We start from the raw sequence: 23,440 nt of genomic DNA on the forward strand, positions 1-23,440 counted from the left end.
AACCTTCGGTGTCCACTTTTTCATGTGCGCATGCACTCACACAGCTGCGTGTGTCTGTGTGTGCACACTGAGCTGCGGGTGTCTGAGGAGGGAGATGGAAAGAGGACGTCTGACAGCTGGAGATGCTGGCTGGCCTCGGTGCTTCACGCCCACGCCGTCTGTAGGCACCGCTGTAGTAAGGGCCGCATGTGAATGAGTGTTTACCACCTCTCTCCTCGCCACCTTCTCTCTCCTCGCCTGGACCGTCGTGCTTTTTCCGATGAACGCGCAGAGTCCAGGGCGGCCGCTGGAGGTGGAAACGCACACTGTGTTCATTCCACTCGTGTTACCGGGCGGGAGAACGTGAGGTGGAGGGGGGTGTATGGAGGGCGTGGGAGTTGCAGGGGTTTTGTAATGAATGTGCTGCAGTTAAAAATAATTCTGTGTCACTTCCCGGGAGAGGGAGAAAAAAAGGTGGTGGTGGTGGGGGAGGGGGAGATGTGGGAGGAGATGTTGAGAAAAAGGATGTGTTGTGTTGATGGAGCAGAGTTCTTCGCAGCCAGGCAAACTCTCCCCCCATCCTAGGACATGCATATATATTTATGCGTGTGTGTGTGTGTGTGTGTGTGGGAAAGGGGATTGTTGCAGAAAGAAAGCGATATAAAGGCGTGTGAATGCCCCACAGCCTACAATCATACCACCCACACACATTACAAACATGTATTAGTCCAATACATATGCATAATCGTCACTCTCTACCTCTTTCCCTTTGTCCATCTGTTTTCCCCCGTCCACACACACACACACACACAGACATATGTGCAGGGAAAACTCGTTACACAGGGACAATCTCTGTCATTACCTCCCACAGCTTCCTCAAGGGAGTACATTGTTATTTTCTTCCAGCCCTGATCAAATAAAGTGAAGCAAAGAGAGAATGCACACGCACACACACTCCACATATAGAACAACACACACGTTACCCTCCTCTGTCTGCGAAAGGATGATTGAATAAAACACAGAGCGATGACACCCATCCGCCCACCCGTTGTGCGTGTGTTGTCGCTCACACCACACACGCCGAGTGCTTTACCCCCTTGAGGTGAATAGTAAACCCGAGCATATGTGTTGCATCACGGGTTGCAATTTCCCCCAGTATCAGTTCAGATAATCAAAGGCTCCAAGACACTCTCCTCGCAGAGCGGACAGGGCTGCAGAGATGGCAGCGGTCAGACAGGGAGGCCAGTGACACCCTGCAGCAGCAGCCATATCTGAGGGCCTCTGTTGTTGCTGGAGAGAAGGGGGGAAAAAAGACAAGAGAAAGCACAAGAAAGACCAGACAGAGAAAAAAATAATCATTGATGGAGGGCGAAGGGGAAGGAGGGAAGGGCACCGAAGAATAGAGAAAGGAGGGCCCTGCTGAACGGCACTGCCAAGACCGAGGTCAATTGTGATGAAAATGGCCGTTCACATGACCACAATAGCGGCTGAGTGACGGCACTGAAGCAGCGCGGCCGCGCTTATCCTGATCACTCAGGGCCTTGACTGGGGAAATCACAATGCCCTGGAGATCTGTCCTTTTTGGGCTCGGAGGATCACAGAGCGCCCACGGTCCCAAGCCTTGGCCCCGAACCGTCCCCGGCATTACCATATCAATGCGGCCCGGCTCTTGCGCCAAGGAGCCGGGCGGCTAGCGATAGCGCCTCCCGGCTAGCATCGCCCTGCGTCTCCACCATTCAGCGGGGAGTCAATGCGAACTCAGGGCTGGGTGTGAATGCGAAGGAGCGTAAGATCACTCCTGTAGCGTGAACCCATGTCTGGCAGTCCATTCACATCGGTGTGTGTGTGTGTGTGTGTGTGTGTGTGTTTGGGTCTCTCTGTGTCTCTTTCCTTCTTTTTCGCTCTGCCCCACTTTATTTTTCTCATTCAACGTCTTCCCGTGGACGTCTGCGCCTCGGTGCGCGTACAACTGTGTCAGTAGCACAGGGTATCGAACACTTTCCAAATACCACCAGTTCCTGGGGCCGCTTCCCTTTTGAATAATAATGTTGCCAATTTTGGCTTCTTTGTTCTTCTCCAGTTGCTTGAAAACATTTGTGTTTGTTTGAGGCGATTGGCTTTTTTAAAATCGGATAAAATAATCCTCAATCACCCGATTGGACAAACATTTACTGATTATTATCGAGTCATTTGCTTGGAGGCTCCTGATTGGCTATTACATTGAGATTCTCTCCGTCCAGCTCTCTGTAAACCCATAACTACGTTTGTGTGCGAAGTGCTTCAGAAGTTCGTAGTTCCGACTCGCTGGTTTCAGAAGTGATGGATTTCATCGTGATGTGAAACGTACGCAAGTTCTAGGAGACAAGAAGTCACGGTAGCGTCGCAGAACTTACAGAAATAAATGTTTTAGGAAGCCGAACACTGAATGAAACTTAACTGACAGTGAATGTAAATGTTGAAATATATACATTTCAGAGTTGGTCGTATACAACACAGTTTAGAAAGAGTGGGATGAATCAGATTAACTAGTTAAATATCTTTTTATGAATAATTAAAAAATCTTTCCCAGTTTACATCCATATTTAACTGAATTTAAATCAAATGTCATGTCAGACATGTTGACCAGATACATCCTTTATCTAAAGGAGTCGTACTATTTGCAAGCTACTCTTCACCTTGTCAGCTCGTCATTTCACAGTGAAACCTGGCAGACATATTGTGTCAATCTTTATGAACAAATAATCTCCATGGAGGAAGTAGAATCCAGTTTTTTAGAGTAGCTGCTTCCTGCTGATCAGGATGGTATTGATGGAAGCTACTAAACAGCTAAATGGAGCTTTTTTTATCATCAGTACTCGGGTATCACATCTCCTTCAGAGTACCTAAACAGCAGAGTACGGGGTGAGAACAGGTTACAACCTCTCCCTATATTATAGCTCATGACACTCACAGTAGATAGCCTCTGATAGCATTACAATTCAATTAGAGATATTATTCAGTAAGAGTACAAGCCACAATGTATTGTTAACTTCATTATTGCACGATGGGGAGGAAATGGATGATCTGGAGGAGAGCGGCTGGTTTTTAAATGATGCAGAAGGTATGAGATGGAGGGAGAGTGGAAGGAAGGAGGATAAAATCGATGGCTAAAAGGATGAGACACTAAAAGGGCAATGAAGAGAGGAAGACAGGTGAGATATTGGCCTGGAGACTTCTTGCTTTGTCATTGGAAATCAGAGCCGCAGGGCAGGACGCTGTTTGATTTTGTTTTAATCTGTCAGTCAGCACACACACACACACACACACACACACACACGCACATGCACACGCACATGCACACGCACACTCGTACTTGCAGATTGCCTCCAGCGGGCCACTGAGTATCGGCCGAGAGGTTATCATGGTCGTCAGGTTGGTCACGAGTAATGAGAGCGTACAGGAGAGCGGCTTGTTGTCCTCTGAAGGCCTCTGGGTGTCGACAGACGAGTGACAGGACACACACACACACACACACACACACACAAACACACGCTCACGCACGCCAATACATGCACTGACACACGTGTGATGGGCCAAGTTTGATTCCATTACGTGGAGTTTGTCAGTCGGTCGGTCAGCGTCGGGCTGAATGCTGATGGGCAGACAGCGGATCCCACAGAGCTGAACGGGATCTGAAGCAGCCTGTTCAGACACTCACAACACCGAGGGTGACCATGATTGTTTTATGTCAGACACGCACACACAAACACACGTACACACTATCTGGTGCTGTATGGCTGTGTGGTCACGGTCCATGTGGCTCTGAGTTGCGGTCACGGTTAAAAGGGCTTCCTTCTGGAGAGGAGGGGGGGAGGAGAGTCTTAAGACGGAGAAGAAGGTGGGGGAGGGAGGGGGGGGGGATAAGAGGAGCAGGAGATAATAGGAGAGGGCTACCAGTGGGGGTGGAGTGTCGGGGCGGACCAAAGCGGGAGTGAAAAGGGGAAGATGGAGGCTGAAGGTGCTGAAGGTGGGTTCTCCGAGTGTGAAAGCCTGCGTGCCTCCATTCCTGCTCCATTGATGTATTCTAATGCTGAGTGTGGAGGACTGGGCCTCGACTGGTCTCTCTGGGAGCCACCGGCCTTTGATAGGCACAACCGAGCTCTGGGACAGATCCCTCGCATGCCATTCATATGCATATCTGTGTGTGTGTGTGTGTGTGTGTACATGTTTGCGCGCACACGCATGTACACAGTGTTTTTCTTTGCCTTTTAAGTCACAGTTTTAGCCATTTGCACTCGTGGTCGATCTAATTTGCATATCAATGTGAGAATGTTTTAGGCTTTTTAAACTAATCCTAAATTACCCCCAAGGACCATGCTAGTGGATGTATTTATAATCTGCCATCCTAGGATTTTGTGTGTGTGTGTGTGTGTCTGTGTGTGTGTGTGTGTGTGTGGAATAAAACCATGGTGGGAGCTTGAACATGCAGCGTTTCGTGCGGCCGCAGTGTAACGGACCCCATCTGATGATGTCATCGACCGTCTGCAGATGAGGTCAAAGTGCAGAATCTCAAAGTGCACCTCACAAGCCTGTTCAGGGTGTGTGTGTGTGTGTGTGTGTGTGTGTGTGTGCAGCATGATGCATGTGTTCCAGTGTGTACGTGTGTCTGCGTGCATGCCTGTATATGTGTCTATGTGTGTGTGTGTGCGTGCATGCCTGTGTGTGTGTATGTTTGCGTGCATGCCTATATGAATGTGTGTGTGTGTGTGTGAAGCGGTGGCTGTTGTGCGGTTGTCTTTGTTTGTCGTGTGTTCCGGTCCACAACGGATTGCAGCGTGACGCTCGCCACACATTGTGGACACATTGTGTGGCGGTGGGGAGTCTCACGTGTGGACAGGCACACACAAACAAGCACACGCACACAACAACACACCGAGGCGAGAAGTCACCGAGTGCTGTTCGTGACTGTCGGGGACAGAAAGGGAGCCGGACAGTGGCGGGGTCACGGCTTTGTGACGGATGCTGGTTGTAAAGTGCCTTGCTCACAGGAAAAAGAGAAGCGGTCAGAATCGACAAGATTGATGCCATTCCTTCTTTCTTTCTTTTTCACACACACACACACACACTCTCTGGGTCCCCTAACCCCTCTCTCAGCCCTGGAGAGTCTCTCCCATCAGTGACCCTCCTTCCACTTCAGCTCTCTGGTCGTGTCCCTCCCTCTCCTTCCTCCTCGGATTTGTTCTTCTCCTTTAACCTCTTCTTCTCCCGCCCGTTCGTCTTACTTCACCTCCTCTCACCCGCATGCCTCACGCAGGGCTGTATATCTGTGTGCGTGTGAGCGTATGTGTTTTTGGGAGGGGTGCGGGGGGAGAGTGTGTGTGTGTGTGTGTGTGGGGGGGGGTGTCAAAGAGTGCTCGTCTTTATTCTTTCATTGCCTCTCTTTCTGCTCAACGATATGATGGATGTTTCAAAACAGAGCGGAGACGGAATATCAGTGCCGGCCACTGATGTTACTCTCACCCCGAGTGTGTGTGTGTGTGTGTGTGTGTGTGTGTGTGTGTGTGTGTGTGTGCACTTCGAGGAGGTTATTTGATCTGGTTGTGTTGTTGGAGAGGAGGCTGCTCTCTTGCTTTATGACCGCTGCTGTCGGGAGATATTCAGCTTCACCTGCCTCTCCTCAACGATCCATCATCGCTCGCCGAGCAGACGAACACACTCCACTCATCTCATTACTTCCTCTCACTCTCGCAGAAACAGTTGAGACTTTCTCCCGCTCGCTCGCGCTCACACGCGCCGCAGATCGTCCCATACGCCCAAAACCTGTCCGGGTGTTTCACAGACAGGTTTTTGTTTTTATGAACTTGTGTGTGTGTGTGTGTTATAATTGTGATCGTGTTTCTGCGAGTGATTATAAGCCAATGCAGTGTGAAAGCAATGCGGCTCCTTCGTTAAAATGTTAAGCGTGTAGTACGGGGAGCGGGGACGGTTACCAGGCTAATGACTGTTTCTGTACACTTCATCAGATTGCTCGCCCGCAATATTGCCTCATATCACTCTCTGGCACCATTGCTGCTTAATAGTGTGTGTGTGTGTGTGTGTGTTTGATGGTGTTGGTGTGCGTGCACATCAGATCAGAGTATATTGCTTTGCAGAGCCATTACAGTTTAATAGGCGTAGTGGAATGCACAGCGCGTTAATGCTCCGGCAACATGAAGTAATGACACAATAAAACAATTAAATATGCTGGAGGAGAATTACTTTTTGAACAAGCTGCACCTAGAAGCAATTTTGGACTGAGACGGAATAAACAGAAAGGACAGATCAGGCTTATTAAGCTCTCTCTCTCTCTCTCTCTCTCTCTCTCTCTCTCTCTCTCTCTCACGCTCTCGTCATTTGCTGCCACATCTCTGCCGGCGTGACTTTATATCTGCTGATTCACAGACTGACGAACCACAGAGAAACTCTCCTTGGAATCGGAGCGAGGTGATTTCAACGTGATTATGTGTACGTGAGCGTGTTGTGATGGGAGGCAACGCGTTGCTCGAGAACACATTGCAGATTATTAATTGGGGGCTATAACCATTTACAATCAGTCTGTGGATTTATTGTTGAATACATGATGGGTCGATATGTTCATGCAGACGGTTTTCAGTCAGTTTCTCGTCAGTTGACTAATTGATCAATTGGCCAATCATTACAGGGCTATTACGCCTATTCATCACTTATTTGCCAATGCTGTCTGTCAGTGTGGAGCTGACTAGTTCCCCCTGGTCGGCATGGGTCTTCTTCGCGGTCTCTGGTTCCTCCAGCAGTCCACATCTGGACATCTGGACTTCAAACCAGATACATTAATCGCGTGCTGTAACGTGCTTTGTATGGTAGTATTGCTCCCTTCTGCATGTTGTAACAATAATAATCATTATTACTTTCCTGTCTTTCTGTTTACATTTTTAATGAGTTTCACTTTGGAGAGCGAGAAACTTTGCAATATAAAAAGTGACTTGTTTGGATGAACAGCTGAGTAAATGAACACGTTGGTTTGGAATCAGGTGTTTCTGAGTCTCGCCCGGCGCTCTGGTCTTTAGGCCGATGGACACGTTACCGACAGGGCAGCAGTTAGCGCAGCGCCTCTCACAGCCAGTCGGACCAAACGGTTCTGCATGTCTGTGTGATTTAGAAAATGCGTTACGACTCTTATGAGCCGCATCACCTCCAAGGTTAATCTAAATCACATCAGTGAGGTCTGGAGTTAATTTTTAAAAAGCGATGAGATGTTTTCCCAAAGCGACATCGGACAAACTAACAAACAGAAGGAGACCAATTAAGGTCAGACCTCCAACCGTATTCAGTGTGGGCGACGGCCATATGTGTGTGTGTGTTTAACGCCGGCTTGTTGATGTGCCGGTAAGTGGAGGAGTCGGTGCGACGGTAAATCCTCTGACTCAGCGACCAGCCTGAGAATCCAACGGGAAATTCTGAGGCGATTTGAAAATGTCTCCAAAAGTGTTTTGTCTAAGAGTCTCCCTTCTTTTCTTCCTCTACTTCTTGTTTCCGTCATCTTCGTCTTCCTCGTCTTCTTCGTTTGTCCTATCTCATGCTGTCTTTATGTAATCGTCCGTTGGGATCTGTTGAGAATTAGAGATCGAAAACCCATTTACAGAGGTTACCTACGTAAAGTCAGACTATTTGTCTGCTGTGAAATCGAAACCTTACCCTCCACTGCTCTCTCCCTTTCTCCCTCTTTTCCCCCCACTCTCAAACTGTACCTCTCTCAACCTCGCTCTCTCTCTTTCGGATGGGTCACAAGTCCACAAGGGAGCAGCGATGAGATGGGAGATAAGATGATTGGGAAGAAATGAGGGAATTTGTTAAAGCTCGGGTTGGACAGAGTGAGGAATAAAGAGGAGGCCGAGCGGTGAGGTGAAGAAGACACATTTGATGAAGGATGAAGAGCCACATGAAGGTGTGTGTGTGTGTGTGTTTTGTGGCAGATGATTTCCATCCCAAACCAGAAGCTTTTAAACAATGGATACTTTTAAAAACGGCACATTTGGCCTTGAACTTGTTTAACCTTTGTGTTGCCTTCGGGTCATTTTGACCCGAATCAATATTACACCCTCCCCCCGCCTTTGGGTCATTTTGACCCGATTCAATGTTTCACCCTCCTGTTACCTTTATATTTCTAACATATTTTACCCTTTGGGTTCAATTTGACGCCAGCAATTAAAACCTCCAGAAAATTATTAGAATTAATATTGTTTTCCAAGTTTAAGTGTGAGGCACTTTATGTTTGTTTGTTGACTACCGAAAGAACACCGACATTAAACATTGAATGGGGTCAAATTAATCCGAAGGCGGGGGGAGGGTGTAATATTGATTCGGGTCAAAATGACCCGAAGGCAACACAAGGGTTAAGTGCCACATTTAAAACTCAATAAAATGGTTCATTTAAAAAAATTAAATCATTTTGAGATTTAGCCTTTCTCATTTCAGCACGGTCATGTTTTATTACACTTCTTTGTTTATGGAAAATGTTACAGCAGGGTTCAAAATTACGATCTCTTTAATACACAGGGCAGGATCTCGACTGTTGGCGAGTGTCAGTGTGAAATATATGTGCACTAAATAGCGTCCAAAATTATTCACATCATAGAAATATAATACAATGTCGCGTTCGTGGCACCATCAATTCCACAATGCAATGCGTCACATTTTATGCATGGGAAAAAAACTGTCACAACACCTGTCAGTGATGATACAACATTATGATTATCCAAAACGTAATCCCACTATAACGCAACCCATCGAGTGATGTTCATAGAGAGAGTAATTTATGAATAAACAGGGTAGTTATTTCAGACACAACCCAAGATGTAGTTTAAGTAAATCACCCTATGTGGACTCACAGCTCCATTAACTCAAGTTAATGGTGTTGCATTCATCGCAATTTAATTTGATTGATACCAGCCGAGCCCCCATGAGCCAGGCGGCATCGGGGGGGACACCAACTGTCACGTTGTCAGACGATGCACAAAGGAATCCTCTTCCACACCTGCTTTAGACGTCCTTCAAAACCAGACGATAGAGCGGAGGAGCAATCTAGTGATGGCCAACTGGAAGAGAAGGATGAAGAAGAGATTTAGCTGTTTTCTTATTGAATTTCTTTGAATCTAATTGTCACCAAAACTGTGAGCATGAAATACATCTGCATACGTGTTGTCATGGCTTAAGTGAATGAGAGAGGAAGAGATGGGAGGCGATGGGTTGGAGGGGGGTGAGAGTCTGTTATTAAATGATGCGTGGTGGGGGGGGGGGGGGATTTCTGGTGAGAAATAGCGTGATGTGAGTGTGAGAAAAGAGGAGAGAGCACGGAATGATGGAAAGCAGGAATAGATAGACAACGCCGTGGGGAAGTGGTGGAGAACTGAGTGGAGAGGGCCAGTGTAGAGAGGGAGAGAGAATGAGAGGGACGAGTGAGAGGGAGAGAGGGAGAAGGAAAGAGGGACGGAGAGAGGGAGAACAAGAGGGAGGCAGGGAGAAGGAGGGAGAGGGAGTTGGAAATCAAAGTGGTAAAGCTGGAGGGAGGAGGAGGAGGGAGGTGTATTTGGGAGGGGCGAGGCGCTGAAGGGAGAGAAAAGGAGGGAGGCCGTGGAGCTGTAACGGGTTCTGACACAGAGCTCCGACCTGAGCTAATAGCCGGTCTATTAATATCTCCGGCTAATGACTGCCACTCCCTGTCACAGAGTGGCAGAGAGCGTAATCCTTATTCATCAGTTTTTAACTTTTACTTCCTGAATAATGATCCAGATAAAGTCTTTAAATATGGAGGAGAACAGAGCGACCTGCTGACGGGGAGCTGCCCAGTGAGAAGACGGCGTTCATGCTGGATGGTTGCTGGTTTGAGTCTCTCGACTGGTGAAGGAGGAATATGGAGAAGGAGAGAGTGATCGACTAACCCCACCACATTATAGAAATAATTTAACAATTGAAGGGTGGGAATTTTTTGACGAGCAGATTGCCACGACTCTCGTACCTGTCCGTTCGATATTAAACCACAGCTAGCCGCTGTTAGCTTAGCATAAAGACTGGAATCTGGGGCCGGCTAGCCGCCCTGAGTGCGAAGGTGACCACCGAGCAGCATCTCTAACGCTCTTTAAAGAACTGATTTCTTTCATTTTTGGACATGGCCTGGCTACTCTTACCCTGGTCACAGTGACTGTGCTAAGCTCAGCACAACTGGCTTCATAGTTAAGCATATTTCCACAAATGTTTAACTATTTCTTTAATTTAAAACACAAGAAGCTATCCTGATGCATCAGGTTCAGCTGAAACAATAGAATATACTTCAAAGGCCGATTTTAAGAAATCCGTCCATGACGTGACCGCGATTGTGAGTGACCCCTGCCACCCCTCACACGGTCTCTTCAGCCTCCTGCCCTCTGGGAGGAGATACCGGAGCCTCCGGGCTCACACCGCCAGGCTGTCAGGAAGCTGAACTCTCTCCCCATCCTCCCACTCCGTCCTCTTTCAGACTCACATGTCTGAATGCTGCTAGTTCAATTTATGTTGTCTCTATGTTTACATGTTCTTTTACTATTTTTGCACTTTATGTTGTCTATATGTTGCACAATTCACTTTATGTTGCACAATTCAATTCACTTTATGTTGGACAGAAGAGAAACGTAATTTCAATCTTCGGTATGTTTGCACACATGAAAAATTGACAAATAAAACTGACTTTGACTTTGACTTTGACGTCGCATTACACGGAGGAAAACGTCGAGTGAAGTTCATCGTGTGTCCGGATGCCCGTGCAGCTGTTGGTCTGAACAGCCTCGTACTCTTCTCTCAACAAGGCACTTAAAGAGTTTACATTTTTTACACATATTTCATTTGTTGATTCTGATTTAATACGCATAGTTGAAGACATTTTAAGCACTACTTGCCGTACCGCTCAGCCTCATTAATTCCCATTAAATTACAAACGGCACAGAAATCCCCAGAGACACCTAGTTCAGTGTGAATGAGAAGCCAATAACAGTTTTTTTAAAGTGTTGTGTCCAGGCCACACAGCTTTGCAAACAACACAAGTTGCCTCTTAATATAAACATACACATTTTGGTGAACCGTGAATAAACGCAACACTGCAAAAACACTGTAAACAACACATGAAGTGTGTGTTTCATTGTCAGTCTGAGTCTCTTTCCTCTTTTTAACAAGATCGTAGACCTCAATTGATTTCTGGGTCACAGGCTGTCGGGATGGAGACCGAGAAGGCAAGGATGCACACATTGTGAATGAAGAAAGAACGGCCTAATCTTGGTCTCTACAGATGTGGAGAATCTGAATCTGCCTTCTGGAAAAGCATGACCTAATAGAATTTAAAAAAAGGTTTTAATTTGTTTTGAAAAAGTCCTAGTTTAAGACTGACGCCTCTACATGACCTACATAAGTAGACGTGACGTTCAGTGAGAAGATTGGCTGTTTTAATGTTGTTATTCTTAATGCTCGTCATTGCGTCCACCGGGTCGGATTCAACGCAAACTCCGGTAAGATCCGTCTGTTTCACCTGAAAGTCCTTCAGCTCAGGCCGGGGACCGCACACAGACCCAGATGTGACTCCTCCTCCTCCCACTGCCCACGCTGGAGGGAAGGGAGGTGCAGAAGAACCAGAACCAGGGCTGAGCGAGGCCGACTGGGTGACCCGGCTGCAGTAAAAGGTTCTCTAACACGACCACTTTAACCCTCAGGTCGCGCCAGAATCCACACAGCATGTCGCGTAGGATTCCGTGACAGAAGAGAACAATAATTAGAGTGACCTCTAACCTCATGTTTGGTTTAAGCTACTTGAACAGTTGTTTTCTTACCTGGCGAGCTCATTGCTCCGCTACAAAAGGCACAAGTCAAACACAATACACAGCACAACCCCAAATACATGTTGATTCGTTTTGAGTCTTCTCGGGTTTAAATACAACAAGTCAAAACAAACTCTGGAATTGACTCCAGACAGCCTCGGGGCCACCGGCCATTAACAAAAAGAGAGACTCAAATAGAGTCTGGAGATAACGCGGAACTGTCTCTGCACAAGTTAATTAAATAAAAGATAAAGTTCCTTGGAGTAACTTTGAAGCTGTAGACAAACCACACCAAATGCTGCCGGCATTGTTGCCACCTGAGCTACAAACAGCTACATTTAAAAGCACAGCAAAGTATTGCCCTTGATGTTCTGAGTATTCCTTTCGCCGTGTGCCGCTGGAGCTGCTCGGCTCGCAGCAGCAGCGTCTCGCATGCTGAGGATCCGATGGACACTTTACTCTCAACATTAGTGCACAGAAAGTGTGATGCAAAAGTAGAAATTGCACATATGCCAACGAAAGGTTTATTTACCGTCCACCATAACTGACCGGCCGCTGCTCGCCTTTCATCGCCTCCTTTTTTAATCCTAGTTTATGCCTCTTTTTCTTGCAACCGTTCCCTTTTCCCTTAGTTCCTCCCACTTCCAAGGCCAGGAGGAGATGTACGGCTCAGTGCAACACATATTTGTGAAATGGGATGTCACTGCTCAGCCAAGCGCCATTTTACTCCAGGCCAATTAAAGACAGGATGCAGTTATGTGTCTCTCGTTGGGCCCCCGAGAACCAGCTGAAATGTCCTTGATGCGGGTCCTGAAGCTGGATGCTGGAGTGTGATGGAGGTGAAAACCCAAATGCCTGCCTGTCTCCATTTCTTCAACATATTATTCCCCTAAAACATGTGACCTGTGACACACACACACACACAACACAAGGGTACGCAAAAGACACAACTCAAACACTCTTTCCTGACGTATAGGTTGCCTCACTTTTCTCTCTGCACAGTGTGTATGTAACGACAGGACTGGTGGGTTGTCATTGCAGGCACACACACACACACACACACTTAAGATACCAGATAAATAGTACCATTGTCACGCCATTGTTAAATGGTGCATTACGCCTTCTGTAGCGGGCAGCGACGACATGATGACATGACATGACATCACCGCTCCCTCTCTGCCATAAAGGCCGCACAGAGAGGGAGGCGTGGAGCGAGTGGAGGGTAAAGGGAGGAGAGAGTCGGGTAGCGAGAGAGGAAAATAACCTCTTTGAGAAAGAGAGAGGTGAGAGACAAGGGGGTCATAAAGGGAAGGCAGCGCCATGAAGGCTGACACGGCACATTCAGACTCAGTGGGAGGGCCAAAGACTTGTGTGTTTCCTCCACCTCTGAAGTTTCTTTGTCTCATTTAGTCTGTGTTTAGTGTGTCTCACTGTAATGGAGCATTGCCTCAGAGAAATAGACACACACACACAGTGTCTTAGCTAAGCTTGAAGGTATACGCAGCTGGAAACCCCTCCGCTCCATTTTCTCCCTGACCCCTCTGTCCTCTGGCCTCTGGCCTCGCGTCTCTTGCTCCCTCCCTGACCACCCTCACTCCTTCCCACCATCTGTTGCTGCTTTGTTTCACACGACACTCCCTCCTTCTCCTTTCTTTCCCTCCAATTTCACCACCAGCATCTTTCCCCCCCCCCCCCCTCTTTCTCTGCAGGATCATGTAGCTCAGGGTCTGTTTTTGCTTCGGGCACACAAAGAGATACAACAACAGCAACGTCTTTGCATGGGCACGCGCAGACACACAACGTAAACAAGGATCATTTGTGTGTTTATGCAAAGCCAGCATTTGCTATTCAAACCAGCCGACCACAACCAATTACACCCGATGCAATTACTTTCTACATGCAACACTTGCTATCAAAGGTCTGCTTGGACCTCACTGAACAATGCTGCGATTCAAACAAGCATGTGTCTGTGTGTGTGTGTGTCTGTGTGTGTGTGTGGGTGTGTGTGTGTCTGTCTGTGTGTGTGTGTGTGTGTGGGTGTCTGTGTGTGTGTGTGTCTGTGTGTGTGTGGGTGTGTGTGTGTCTGTGTGTGCGTGTGTGTGTGTGTGTCTGTGTGTGTGTGTCTGTGTGTGTGTGTGTGTGAGCTAACCTGCAGGTTATTCCCTGGTTGGCTCATCGTCATGTTTGATTGGCTGCCTGCCGGTTTCATCACATTGCACCAGAGACAGAAACGGACCTCATGGCCTTTCACCCACAGGTCTCTCTCTCTCTCTCTCTCTCTCTCTGTCTCTCTCTCTCTCTCGCTCTCTCTCCCTGTGTTGGCTGACTTTGGTTTAGTCTGGCAGGCCGAGCTGTAGGGAAGCACTTTGATTGAAGAGACAGAACCAAAGCTCACACTGCCATCGATGAAGCAGCTGTTTTGCGCACGGTAGTCTCACGCACACACAGATAACACACACACACACACGTGCCAGAAAAAAAACACATGGTTACACTAACTGACACACACACACACACAGACTTTGTAGACATACACACATGAGGAGGAGTCAGCCTGCAGGAGCTGCTGTGACACCTGCAAATGTGTTTGTAACCTGTCTGTAACACACATCGATCCAGCGTGGAACCACATCAACAACAGTGGGCCGCTACTCGGGGAGACGACGAAACATCGAGGGGGGCGGGGCCGAGCCACATTACGGGAGACGAAAAAAAACATCGGAAACGAGAGCGATGAACAGACTGAGAGTTCAAGCCCACCGTCCACCTCTGCCGATGATGTTAGGGCAAGGATCAGATTCAACGGACATGATTTGTCTGGCAGACAGAACGGAAGAGTCTGGTAAATCTAAGGGTGGAGGTTTGCTTCTGATCAACACAAAGTGTGGCGCGACCAAGAACATTAAGACTCTTTCTCGTTCTGCTCCTCGAACCAACATCATATCCTCTGCCGCCCATTCTACCATTCCCCGGGAGTTCAGAGTTCAAATCACCACAGCACCATACCACCACAAGCGGACACCGAATAGCACCATCGGGACTCTGATGTGTTGTTGGCATCAGAACAAGTATCCCGACGCGCTGTGGTGGTGGCTGGGGACTTTAATAGCTAACCTAAAAAGTCATGCCGACTTTCACCAGCACATTACGTGTGCTACCAGAGGAAAGAACGTTTGACCACTACACGCGCCATTCAAGAGAGGCTAAGGCTCTCTCTCTCTCTCTCCGAAAATCAGACCATGCCGCCATTTTTCTGCTTCCGGTACTCAAAAAAATCGCGCGAAGCGAGCGGTGGAGGAGCGTGAGCGGTGGTCTGACCAATCAGAGGCTGAGCTACAGGACGCCCAGGTGTCGCGTCGACGGACATGATCCAATCCAGTTCCAGTGACGCCAGCGAAGTTTGTGTAGCAATGAGCCTCATAGCAACGCGAAGGACACATCGCCCCCCCGGTAAAAAGTAGGTCTTTTCTAACCAAAAGCCGTGGGTTGATAGATCCATCCGTGAAGCTGTGAACGCCTGCATTGCTGCCTATAACGTACAAGGCAGCGGTCTATGGACTGAGGAGGGCGTGAAGGGCGCCAAAAGGAGGCGAGACAGAGTGGAATCACAGATGGAGCAGCGCGACACCAGGCGCCCTATGCAGGGCTACGGACTATCACAGACTACCAGAGCAGACCTCGCGCAATGGTGAGTGCTGAACTCATTTTATGCACGGTTTGAGGCTAGCAACAACAGCGCTTAGCTCGCCGCCAACACAACATCACTTAAGCGTGCCGAGGTGAGTTCTCAGACAACACACACCTCTGTGACCGAGCACAGTGTGAGGAGGGCTCTGTTGAGGGTGAACACCAGGAAAGCTGCAGGTCCAGATGGCATATCTGGGCAACCAGCTAGCTCCAGTGTTCACCACAATATTCAACCTCTCCTGGCTGAGTCCGTGGTCCCCGCCTGCTTCAAGAGATCCACTATTGTCCCTGTGCCCAAGAATGCTTCTCCAGCATGTATGAATGACTACCGACCGTGGCCCTCACCTCGGTGGTCATGAAATGCTTTGAGAGGCTGATAAAGGACTACATCTGCGCCTTCCTCCTTCCTCCATGGACCCGCTGCAGTTTGCTTATCGCCCAAACAGATCCACAGATGATGCTGTCTCCCAGGTACTGCTCTCATCTGGACAGCCAGAGGGGGCTATGTGAGACTGCTGTTCATTGATTATAGTTCAGCTTTCAACACCATAGTCCCTCCAGACTGGCCGGCAAGCTGATTGAGCTGGGACTGAACACCCCTGTGTGCTTGGATCCTGGACTTCCTGACCGCCAGGCCACAGGTGGTCACAAATCCTCACCCTGAACACAGGATCCTGTACACATGACTGTGTGGCCAGGTTCAGCTCCAACACCATCATCAAGTTTGCGGATGACACAGTGGTGGTGGGCCTGATCTCCGACAACGACGGAGTTGCTGATCTGTCACTCTGGTGCCAGGACAACAGCCTCATCATGAATGTCACCAAAACTAAGGAGCTGATTGTGGACTTTAGGAGGGTACAACAACAGAGGACGTACTCACCACTGGGGATTAACGGGACTACTGTGGAGAGGGTGAGCGGGTACTAGTACCTGGGAGTCCACATCACCGAGGATCTGACATGGTCAACGAACACAGACACTCTGGTGAGAAAGGCAAGGCAGCGCCCCTACCACCTCAGGCAGCTGAGGAAATTTAAAGTTTCCAGAGGATCCTTCAGTCCTTCTACTCTGGAGCTGTCTGACAGGAAGCATCACAGCCTGGTTTGAGAGTAGTGCGTTCGGCTGAACGACACTATTGGAACACACCCACCCTGCAGGACTTGTAGGATCATGAAGGATCCTCACCACCCCAACAACAGACTGTTTCAGCTGCTGCGGTCAGGCAGGCAGAACAGAGAGACTGAGACGGAGTTTCTTTCCTCAGGACAACAGGACTGTGAACACACACACACACACACACACACACACTTACTGTAAATATTGTGTTGTTTTTATTGTCATTCCTGCTGAGCATTGCCACTTTCATTTCACTGCACACCCTGTGTGTGTATGTGACAAATAAAACATCTTGAATCTTGAATCTTGAATCTTGAACACACACATACACTGACACACACAACATCTGTTTGTCAACTCCTCGTTAACGGCTTATGTTGTGGGTACTAAAGTTGTAATTTCATTTGCTCCAAATATTATGTTTTGTCCCATCGACAGAACAAAATCCCCAAATATTCGATTCTCACTTTGCCTGAAACATTACCTGTAAGGTGTTTCATCAATTATCAAATTGATGGAAAAGCAATCATTCCAGAATACTGAAATATGTCATGTTTTATCAGAAAATTAATACATATCATATAATATTTAATGGACATTTAATTTAGGATCTGTTTATGGATTTGAAAAAAAAATGATAGCGCTGTAAGTCAAATAGTCATATAAAAAACTAAAAAACAACATTTTATATTTGTATGCGAGGTTTTGACGGGAGATCACAACACTCAAATAACCTCAAGCCATCACTCTGCCGTGGTGGCACCGACACGTCCGAGCAGAAGCATAAATACTGTGTGACAAGGAGAAATAGAGGAGACGAGACGGAGCGGCACAGGAGCCGCCATGACGGGAGCTAAATGCAGGTGCAGCATTTATAGTGATTTAAGAGAGACAAACTAAGTTCCAAGCTGCCGCCGCCGTTAGCTCGGTGGCAATGACAAACATAACGGAAAACTAATGGATGGCTGAGCCGGCGGCCGCTGCCTCTGCCGCTGCGTTATCTTCTCTCTGAACACCCAGCGCCAGATTGCTCACAACCTCCACGGCCTCGGACGAGAACGTGCGCTAAGTAAATCGCCGACCGCATGGGCCGACAATAAAGCCCGGGTTTGAATTTCAATCGGCTTGTGATGGGGAGGAGGCACGGAGAGATGGATGCAGGCGGGCGGGCGGAAGGGGGGGGTGCTGATGAGAGGAGGAGAGATAGAAGGATGGAGGGAAAGAGGGGAGGGATTAAGGGGTCAGCCCAGCGAGATAAGCAAGGGCAGGGAATGGAAAATGAAGTCTGAAAGTGAAAGCAGATGGAGGTATTTTACATCGAGGCAGATAGATGGATGACGGGGGGTGCGTCGAGGGGACAGGGCGGAGAGATAATTACTAAGATAGAGAGGCAAGTAAACGACAGGAGAGGAAGAGAGAAAGGGATGAAGACTTTACAGCACGGTGGATAGATTGGCAGTGCTAGACGAGGGAGAGGTGCAGGAGTCGGGAAGAACAGGTGCAAATGAAAGTGTTTGAAGGGGAGCGAGAGGATGAAGTCCTGGCTGGAGGTGAAGAGAAGCGTCAGAAACGCTGTTGATTAATTTCTCTCGTGTTTCTTCTTTTGTTGTCGCTCTGCCCGCTTGTGTTCTCTCCACACTCACACACACCTGGAAACACACGCTCACCAACTCATAGGGCATCAACCCCCCCCCCCCCACACACACACACACACGCCGTCATTCATGAAGGCACAACAACGGCCCCTCGATGCACAATCAGCATCGTTTTCATGCTCCTGAAATTGTCTGAATCAAAGTGCTGTTAACAAGGCAGGGAGTCGTCTGTCGAAGGAGCTCCACCGACGCTGAGGTGAGCAGGTGGCACATCTGCTTTCAACAACATATATTTTTAAATCTCAAACCAGAAGGCAGAGATATGCTGTAGTACCCACAACAGGCCCAGAATATTCCTGCATTCACATTTTGGGCAGCATCCAGTACATTGGAGCGTATACTGGAGCAAACCGGTATCCCACAGGAGGATGGGGGTACAATAGTTGTGTGGTGGGAGGAGCTATTTTGGGCATCCAGGGGGAAGAAAGTCCTTTTCATTGTGTGCATAGGAAAGGTCGGGTGGGCTTGATACTATGGATGAATCATCAGATCAAAGATGAGCAACTGAGAAATGACTGGTCAAATGTAAAAGCTGCATCCACCTTAAAATGATGCTGTGCATGTGGCTACTGGTTAATTATTGTGTTATTACTGTGTTCAGACAGAAATGCTCAGCGAATATTTTTAGGGGGTTATCTGTCTGTTTTGGGGTGAATAAACACAACTGGTCTGAAGGTGAACTACATGTCAATTACCCGAGATATAAATCCCCCGAGCTTTCTGCCTCAACACACCTCTACTCGTACATTCAGACGACATGCCTCTGGCTTCTTCTCCATAGCAACAGCAGCCGAGGCTCATGGGAACTGTTGTATTCAAGGCCTTCGCAAATTGTTGATAAAAATACAATATCTCAGCGGTCGGTCATGATGACACAAACATATATGATTGTTAAATTATCCGGGACAGTCTGTGGATAGGAAATGGGAATTGGCAGTTTCCCTTCCAACAGTTCATCCAACTTTGCACATAAAGAAGCAAATGATTACACCTGCAGGCAGAGCTTGGCAACAAAGATTGCATTTCTTCAACTGGTGCCCTCTCCTGTGAAGGTGAAAACAAGGTGGAAGCTGTAACATCCTGGGAAGCACACATCCTGCACATTGTGTCCAACCCTCATTCTTACACATATAATGAGAGCTCTTCACACACCGGAATGGCCTTTGAGGCCACAGTGTGAACCAACAAGAGAGCGGCCCATTAGCGGATTGATGTCGGCTGCACCTGGGCAGACAGGCTTTAGTGGAAGTGGGGTGGCGGGATGAGGGAGGAAGGGCTGAAGGGGGAAAGGGATGAAGAAGACGAAGCCCGTCTTGTCGCTGTCCTGTTTGCTGCGCTCCCGTCTCCGGCCGCATGCATGATGGAATACGACGCTGACTTAGTGTCAGACTCCACGCTGACACACACTGGAGTTAGAAAGAGATTAGAGAGATGTAAGATAAGGGAGGGGAGGAAGAGAGGGCGAGGCATGGAGAGAAAGAGATGAAGGAGGACAGATGCCTCATCCAGTGGAAGGCTTTGCTTGTGTGTCTTTCTCTGTTCAATGTGAGCGAATGAGAGTTGACTCTCTTCCGAAGTCAATCTGTTCTTCTTCTTCCTCATCACCACCCACTTTTTTTGTCATTTCCCGCCTTCACGCTAGGTCCATCCCTCCATCCCTCCATCCCTCCATCCCTTCATCCCTTCCTCCTTTGTTCTGCCACTCTGTTGATAGTTTCCCTAACTTTGCTCTGGTTAAGTGCATCCCTCTCCCCCCCCTCCCCCCTCCCCCCAGAACCCCTTTTGAGTCTCATATTACATTTTAATCCCCTGCAGTGTGGGACCAGAGAGAGTCTGACGGTGACAATGTGGTAAAGAAAATATAGACTGAGTGACAGCCTGAAGAGTGTGTGTGTGTGTGTGTGTGTGTGTGTGTGCGTGTGTGTGTGTGCGTGTGTGTTGGTTGAACAAAGACACATGTTCATGTTTTTCCATGCTGAATCTATTTAATATTGTTATTATGTGGCATTTGTTTGTAAACTATTTAGATTAAGACAAGAAATATGAAGTGGGCAAATGAACCTGAGTGCTAAATATCCTCTTTGCTAAATGTGAGTGTGTGTGTGCGTGTGCTTGCGTGTGCGTGTGTGTGCGTGTGTGTGTCTGTGTGTGTGTGTGCGTGTGTGTGCGTGTGTGTGCGCGCATGCCTTTGCCTGTTATTGCGTGTGCTCCGTCAGCAGAAAGTTGGCACTGAAACTGATAAACCATTATGCACAACGTGGGAGTGCATGTTTATGTGCCATTTTGTGTGTTGGTGTGTGTGAGCCGGCCTGTGTGTGTTAGGTTTAATGATCTTTTTTGATGGTCTGGTGTAGCGGATATTGAGATGGATGGTCCATATGCTCTTTATGGTCCATGCATATTTCATATTCCAGGAGCAGAGCAGACATTGCTTATATGGCCAGGATGTTGCACTGGGACGTGGGCTGACTTTACGAGAGCTCATATACACATCCCACTGCGTTGTCCCCTTTGAATAAATGCTCAAGTGCGAATAAATACAACACACTTTATAAGATTTCCGGAAAGAACCCGATAAACCTCAATGTCGCACATGGAATATCTGATTTTAAAAGGACTCGTGTGGCCACCCGCTGCCTGATTCACTGGTGTTGTCACTGGTGCATGTCTGCATGTCACTCGGAGCAGAGGACAGTTAAAGTAATAACCTGCGGTATCTTTATAGGAATACATATTAACTTTTTTACTTTCCATCCCCATCTTCAAGACACAATAGGGACTTATCCGATAGGTTTTTCATTTCCAGTCTTGTATGCTTTCGCAGCAGCGACATTTTGTTTCGTAACGAACGGATGACGAGCGTAATCGTTCGAATGAAATAAAACATTCAGAAGTCAAACCTCATTAAAAGAAAGCGCAATAAAAAAAAGCCACCGCAGTATTTTGCTGCAATATTTCTAGTAAAGGGATGAGGTTTATTGATCAGTCCGCGTGGACAATGTTGCCCAAATAATCAATGTATGTGGAGTAGCTCTTAAATGAAAGCAGTAAGTCACAGTGAAGCTGCAGGACCTCCACACACGAGCACGGATGGGAACAAAGACATATATTTTTAGCACGGGGGGAATTGCTTTGTCAAGTCCATAATGCACTTTGTTGGAGGTGATTCGGCACCTTCCTCTGACTCATTTCACATGCACACGTCCGTGGAACCACTTAGGATGTGCGCATGGAGTTGTGAGTGGCTTGTGTGCAACTTTTAAACATGAAATATTAGATCCATTATTTCTGATACGTGCGCATCACGAAGGCAGGAAGGTTTCCTTTCACGTGCACATGGATGCACATTCTGCTGACTGTCTTATGAGGACTGACAGGTTGCCACCACATGGAGAGGTTAATTGACTTCATGAGAGGGAGAGAGAGAGAGAGAGAGAGAGAGAGAGAGAGGGCGGGCACGACAGATTGACAGGCCAGTAGAGGAAGGCAGAAAGGGAGGAAGACGCGTCGTTGTCGGAGGAGTGAGAGGACGTCAAAAAGATTGAACCTGAAATGAAACATTGAACAAGAGTCAGATGGAAGGACACTGATAAGGATGGAGGGGCAGAGGAGGAGAGCAGTGCAGCTAGTGGGGGGGGGGGGGATGTTGCACTGAGAGACTGTCAAGTCTGACAGAGTCTGCTCATGTTCGGTGGAGAGAGTCAGCCACATCCAGGGGTTTTCCTGGGTCAAAATGGGTCTTCGGTGCTCTTCGCACGGTCTGTATTGCCATATCACCGTAATTAGCAGACATCTATGTATTTTTTTCTTATTTTTTCCCATAAATAATGGAGGCAATGCTTGAGGAAATCATTTTGCTAAAATAGATAAGCAAATAGATTGACAATTAGAGATGCACCGATCAGGTTTTTTGGTGCCGATCACCGATCACTGAAATCAGTATCTGCCGATCCGATAATACCGATCACCGATCACTGTGTTGATTGAAGCATTCTATTTATTGTGTAGCATTATTGCCTAGGACTATGAGGAAATACATATATAAAGCACCTCAAACATTAAAGAAATTACAGATTTCTTTAAACATTTAGGACTTTTACTTTGAAAAATGTCCTAATTGATACATTAAAATTATTTGATTGCTATTATAGGGGATTTCAGATATGTATGGCACACATCTGCATCATTCATTTCCTGGAACTCTTGGGGAAATCTATTTACAGGACTTTTCTTAACATACAAAAGTCTGACTTATTTTTATAAACTCTTCTGGTACAGTAAAAATGTTTTAATGTTAGCATAATTTAAGCTAAATCTCAGAAACGATCTAAAAGATACAAAATCAGTTCATTGTTTACTTTTATATGTTAGTGTATGATTTGTCGACATCTTATTTTGAAAAACGGATGTTGTTTCACGTGGTTCTTTCCGCTAACTTTGCAAAACTGGATGTTGTCATATAAATCCTTCCGCTAACTTTATCAAAACCCTCACGCGCTCCCGATCGAATGCGTTTACCATGAGCATCAGTCTCTAGGGGCTCAGACATGTGAGAGTCGGCTGAGTCGACCCAGTGATTCAACTCGGGGGACGGGGACGCCGCTCGGTGGTGAGGATCCCCTCGTTGACCTCTGACCTCTGCGGCCCTCGCCGGGCGCATCGTCTCCGTTGCTATGCGCCGCGATTGAAACGTCTCTGATAGTTCTCGCAGATTTTATGTCAACTGATCGGCCAAGTTTGATCAGCCGTTTTGAGAACGCCGATCAAAACCGATAATGGGAATATCGGCCGATATGGATCGACGCCGATCAGATCGGTGCATCCCTATTGACAATAGTCCAGGTGTATTGGTGCACGTCGGGCTGTTGAGTGATCAGCAGCTGGCCGCTCTGTCCATTCGCCTCACAGTTGCGTATTGATCAGACAAGAAGACACGCTTATCAACTCGATTACTATTGATCCAAACAGAACGAGGGTTCGGCTGTAGCCTCCTTGAAACATACTATTGAGAACATATTCGCTGACATGCACATGATGAACACAGTTTTTTTGTTGTTTTTTTCCATCGCAGACTTTTTTTGCCTTAGGCGCTCGGGATTTGTCATAGGTGTTCGCGAAAACGGCTTAGGCGCGCGCCCAAATTTTCTCTATGCAAAACCCTGACAT

At 47.5% G+C, this 23,440-nt stretch overlaps 2 protein-coding genes across 2 annotated transcripts in view; one reads left to right on the forward strand and one right to left on the reverse strand.

Annotated features, from left to right (window-relative positions):
- The window catches only part of efna3b (ephrin-A3b), a 54,497-nt gene that overhangs the window by 10,879 nt on the left and 20,178 nt on the right, over positions 1–23,440 (forward strand). The gene's annotated exons all lie outside the window — the stretch shown is intronic.
- The window catches only part of trim46a (tripartite motif containing 46a), a 128,877-nt gene continuing 108,277 nt past the window's right edge, over positions 2,841–23,440 (reverse strand). The window contains exon 14 of the transcript XR_008835409.1: positions 2,841–2,850. The gene's annotated coding sequence lies outside the window, so the exon portion shown is untranslated. The remainder of the gene's footprint in view (positions 2,851–23,440) is intronic.

Source organism: Pseudoliparis swirei, chromosome 22 (assembly GCF_029220125.1).
Source record: "Pseudoliparis swirei isolate HS2019 ecotype Mariana Trench chromosome 22, NWPU_hadal_v1, whole genome shotgun sequence".
In the NCBI taxonomy this organism is placed as follows: Eukaryota; Metazoa; Chordata; class Actinopteri; order Perciformes; family Liparidae; genus Pseudoliparis; species Pseudoliparis swirei.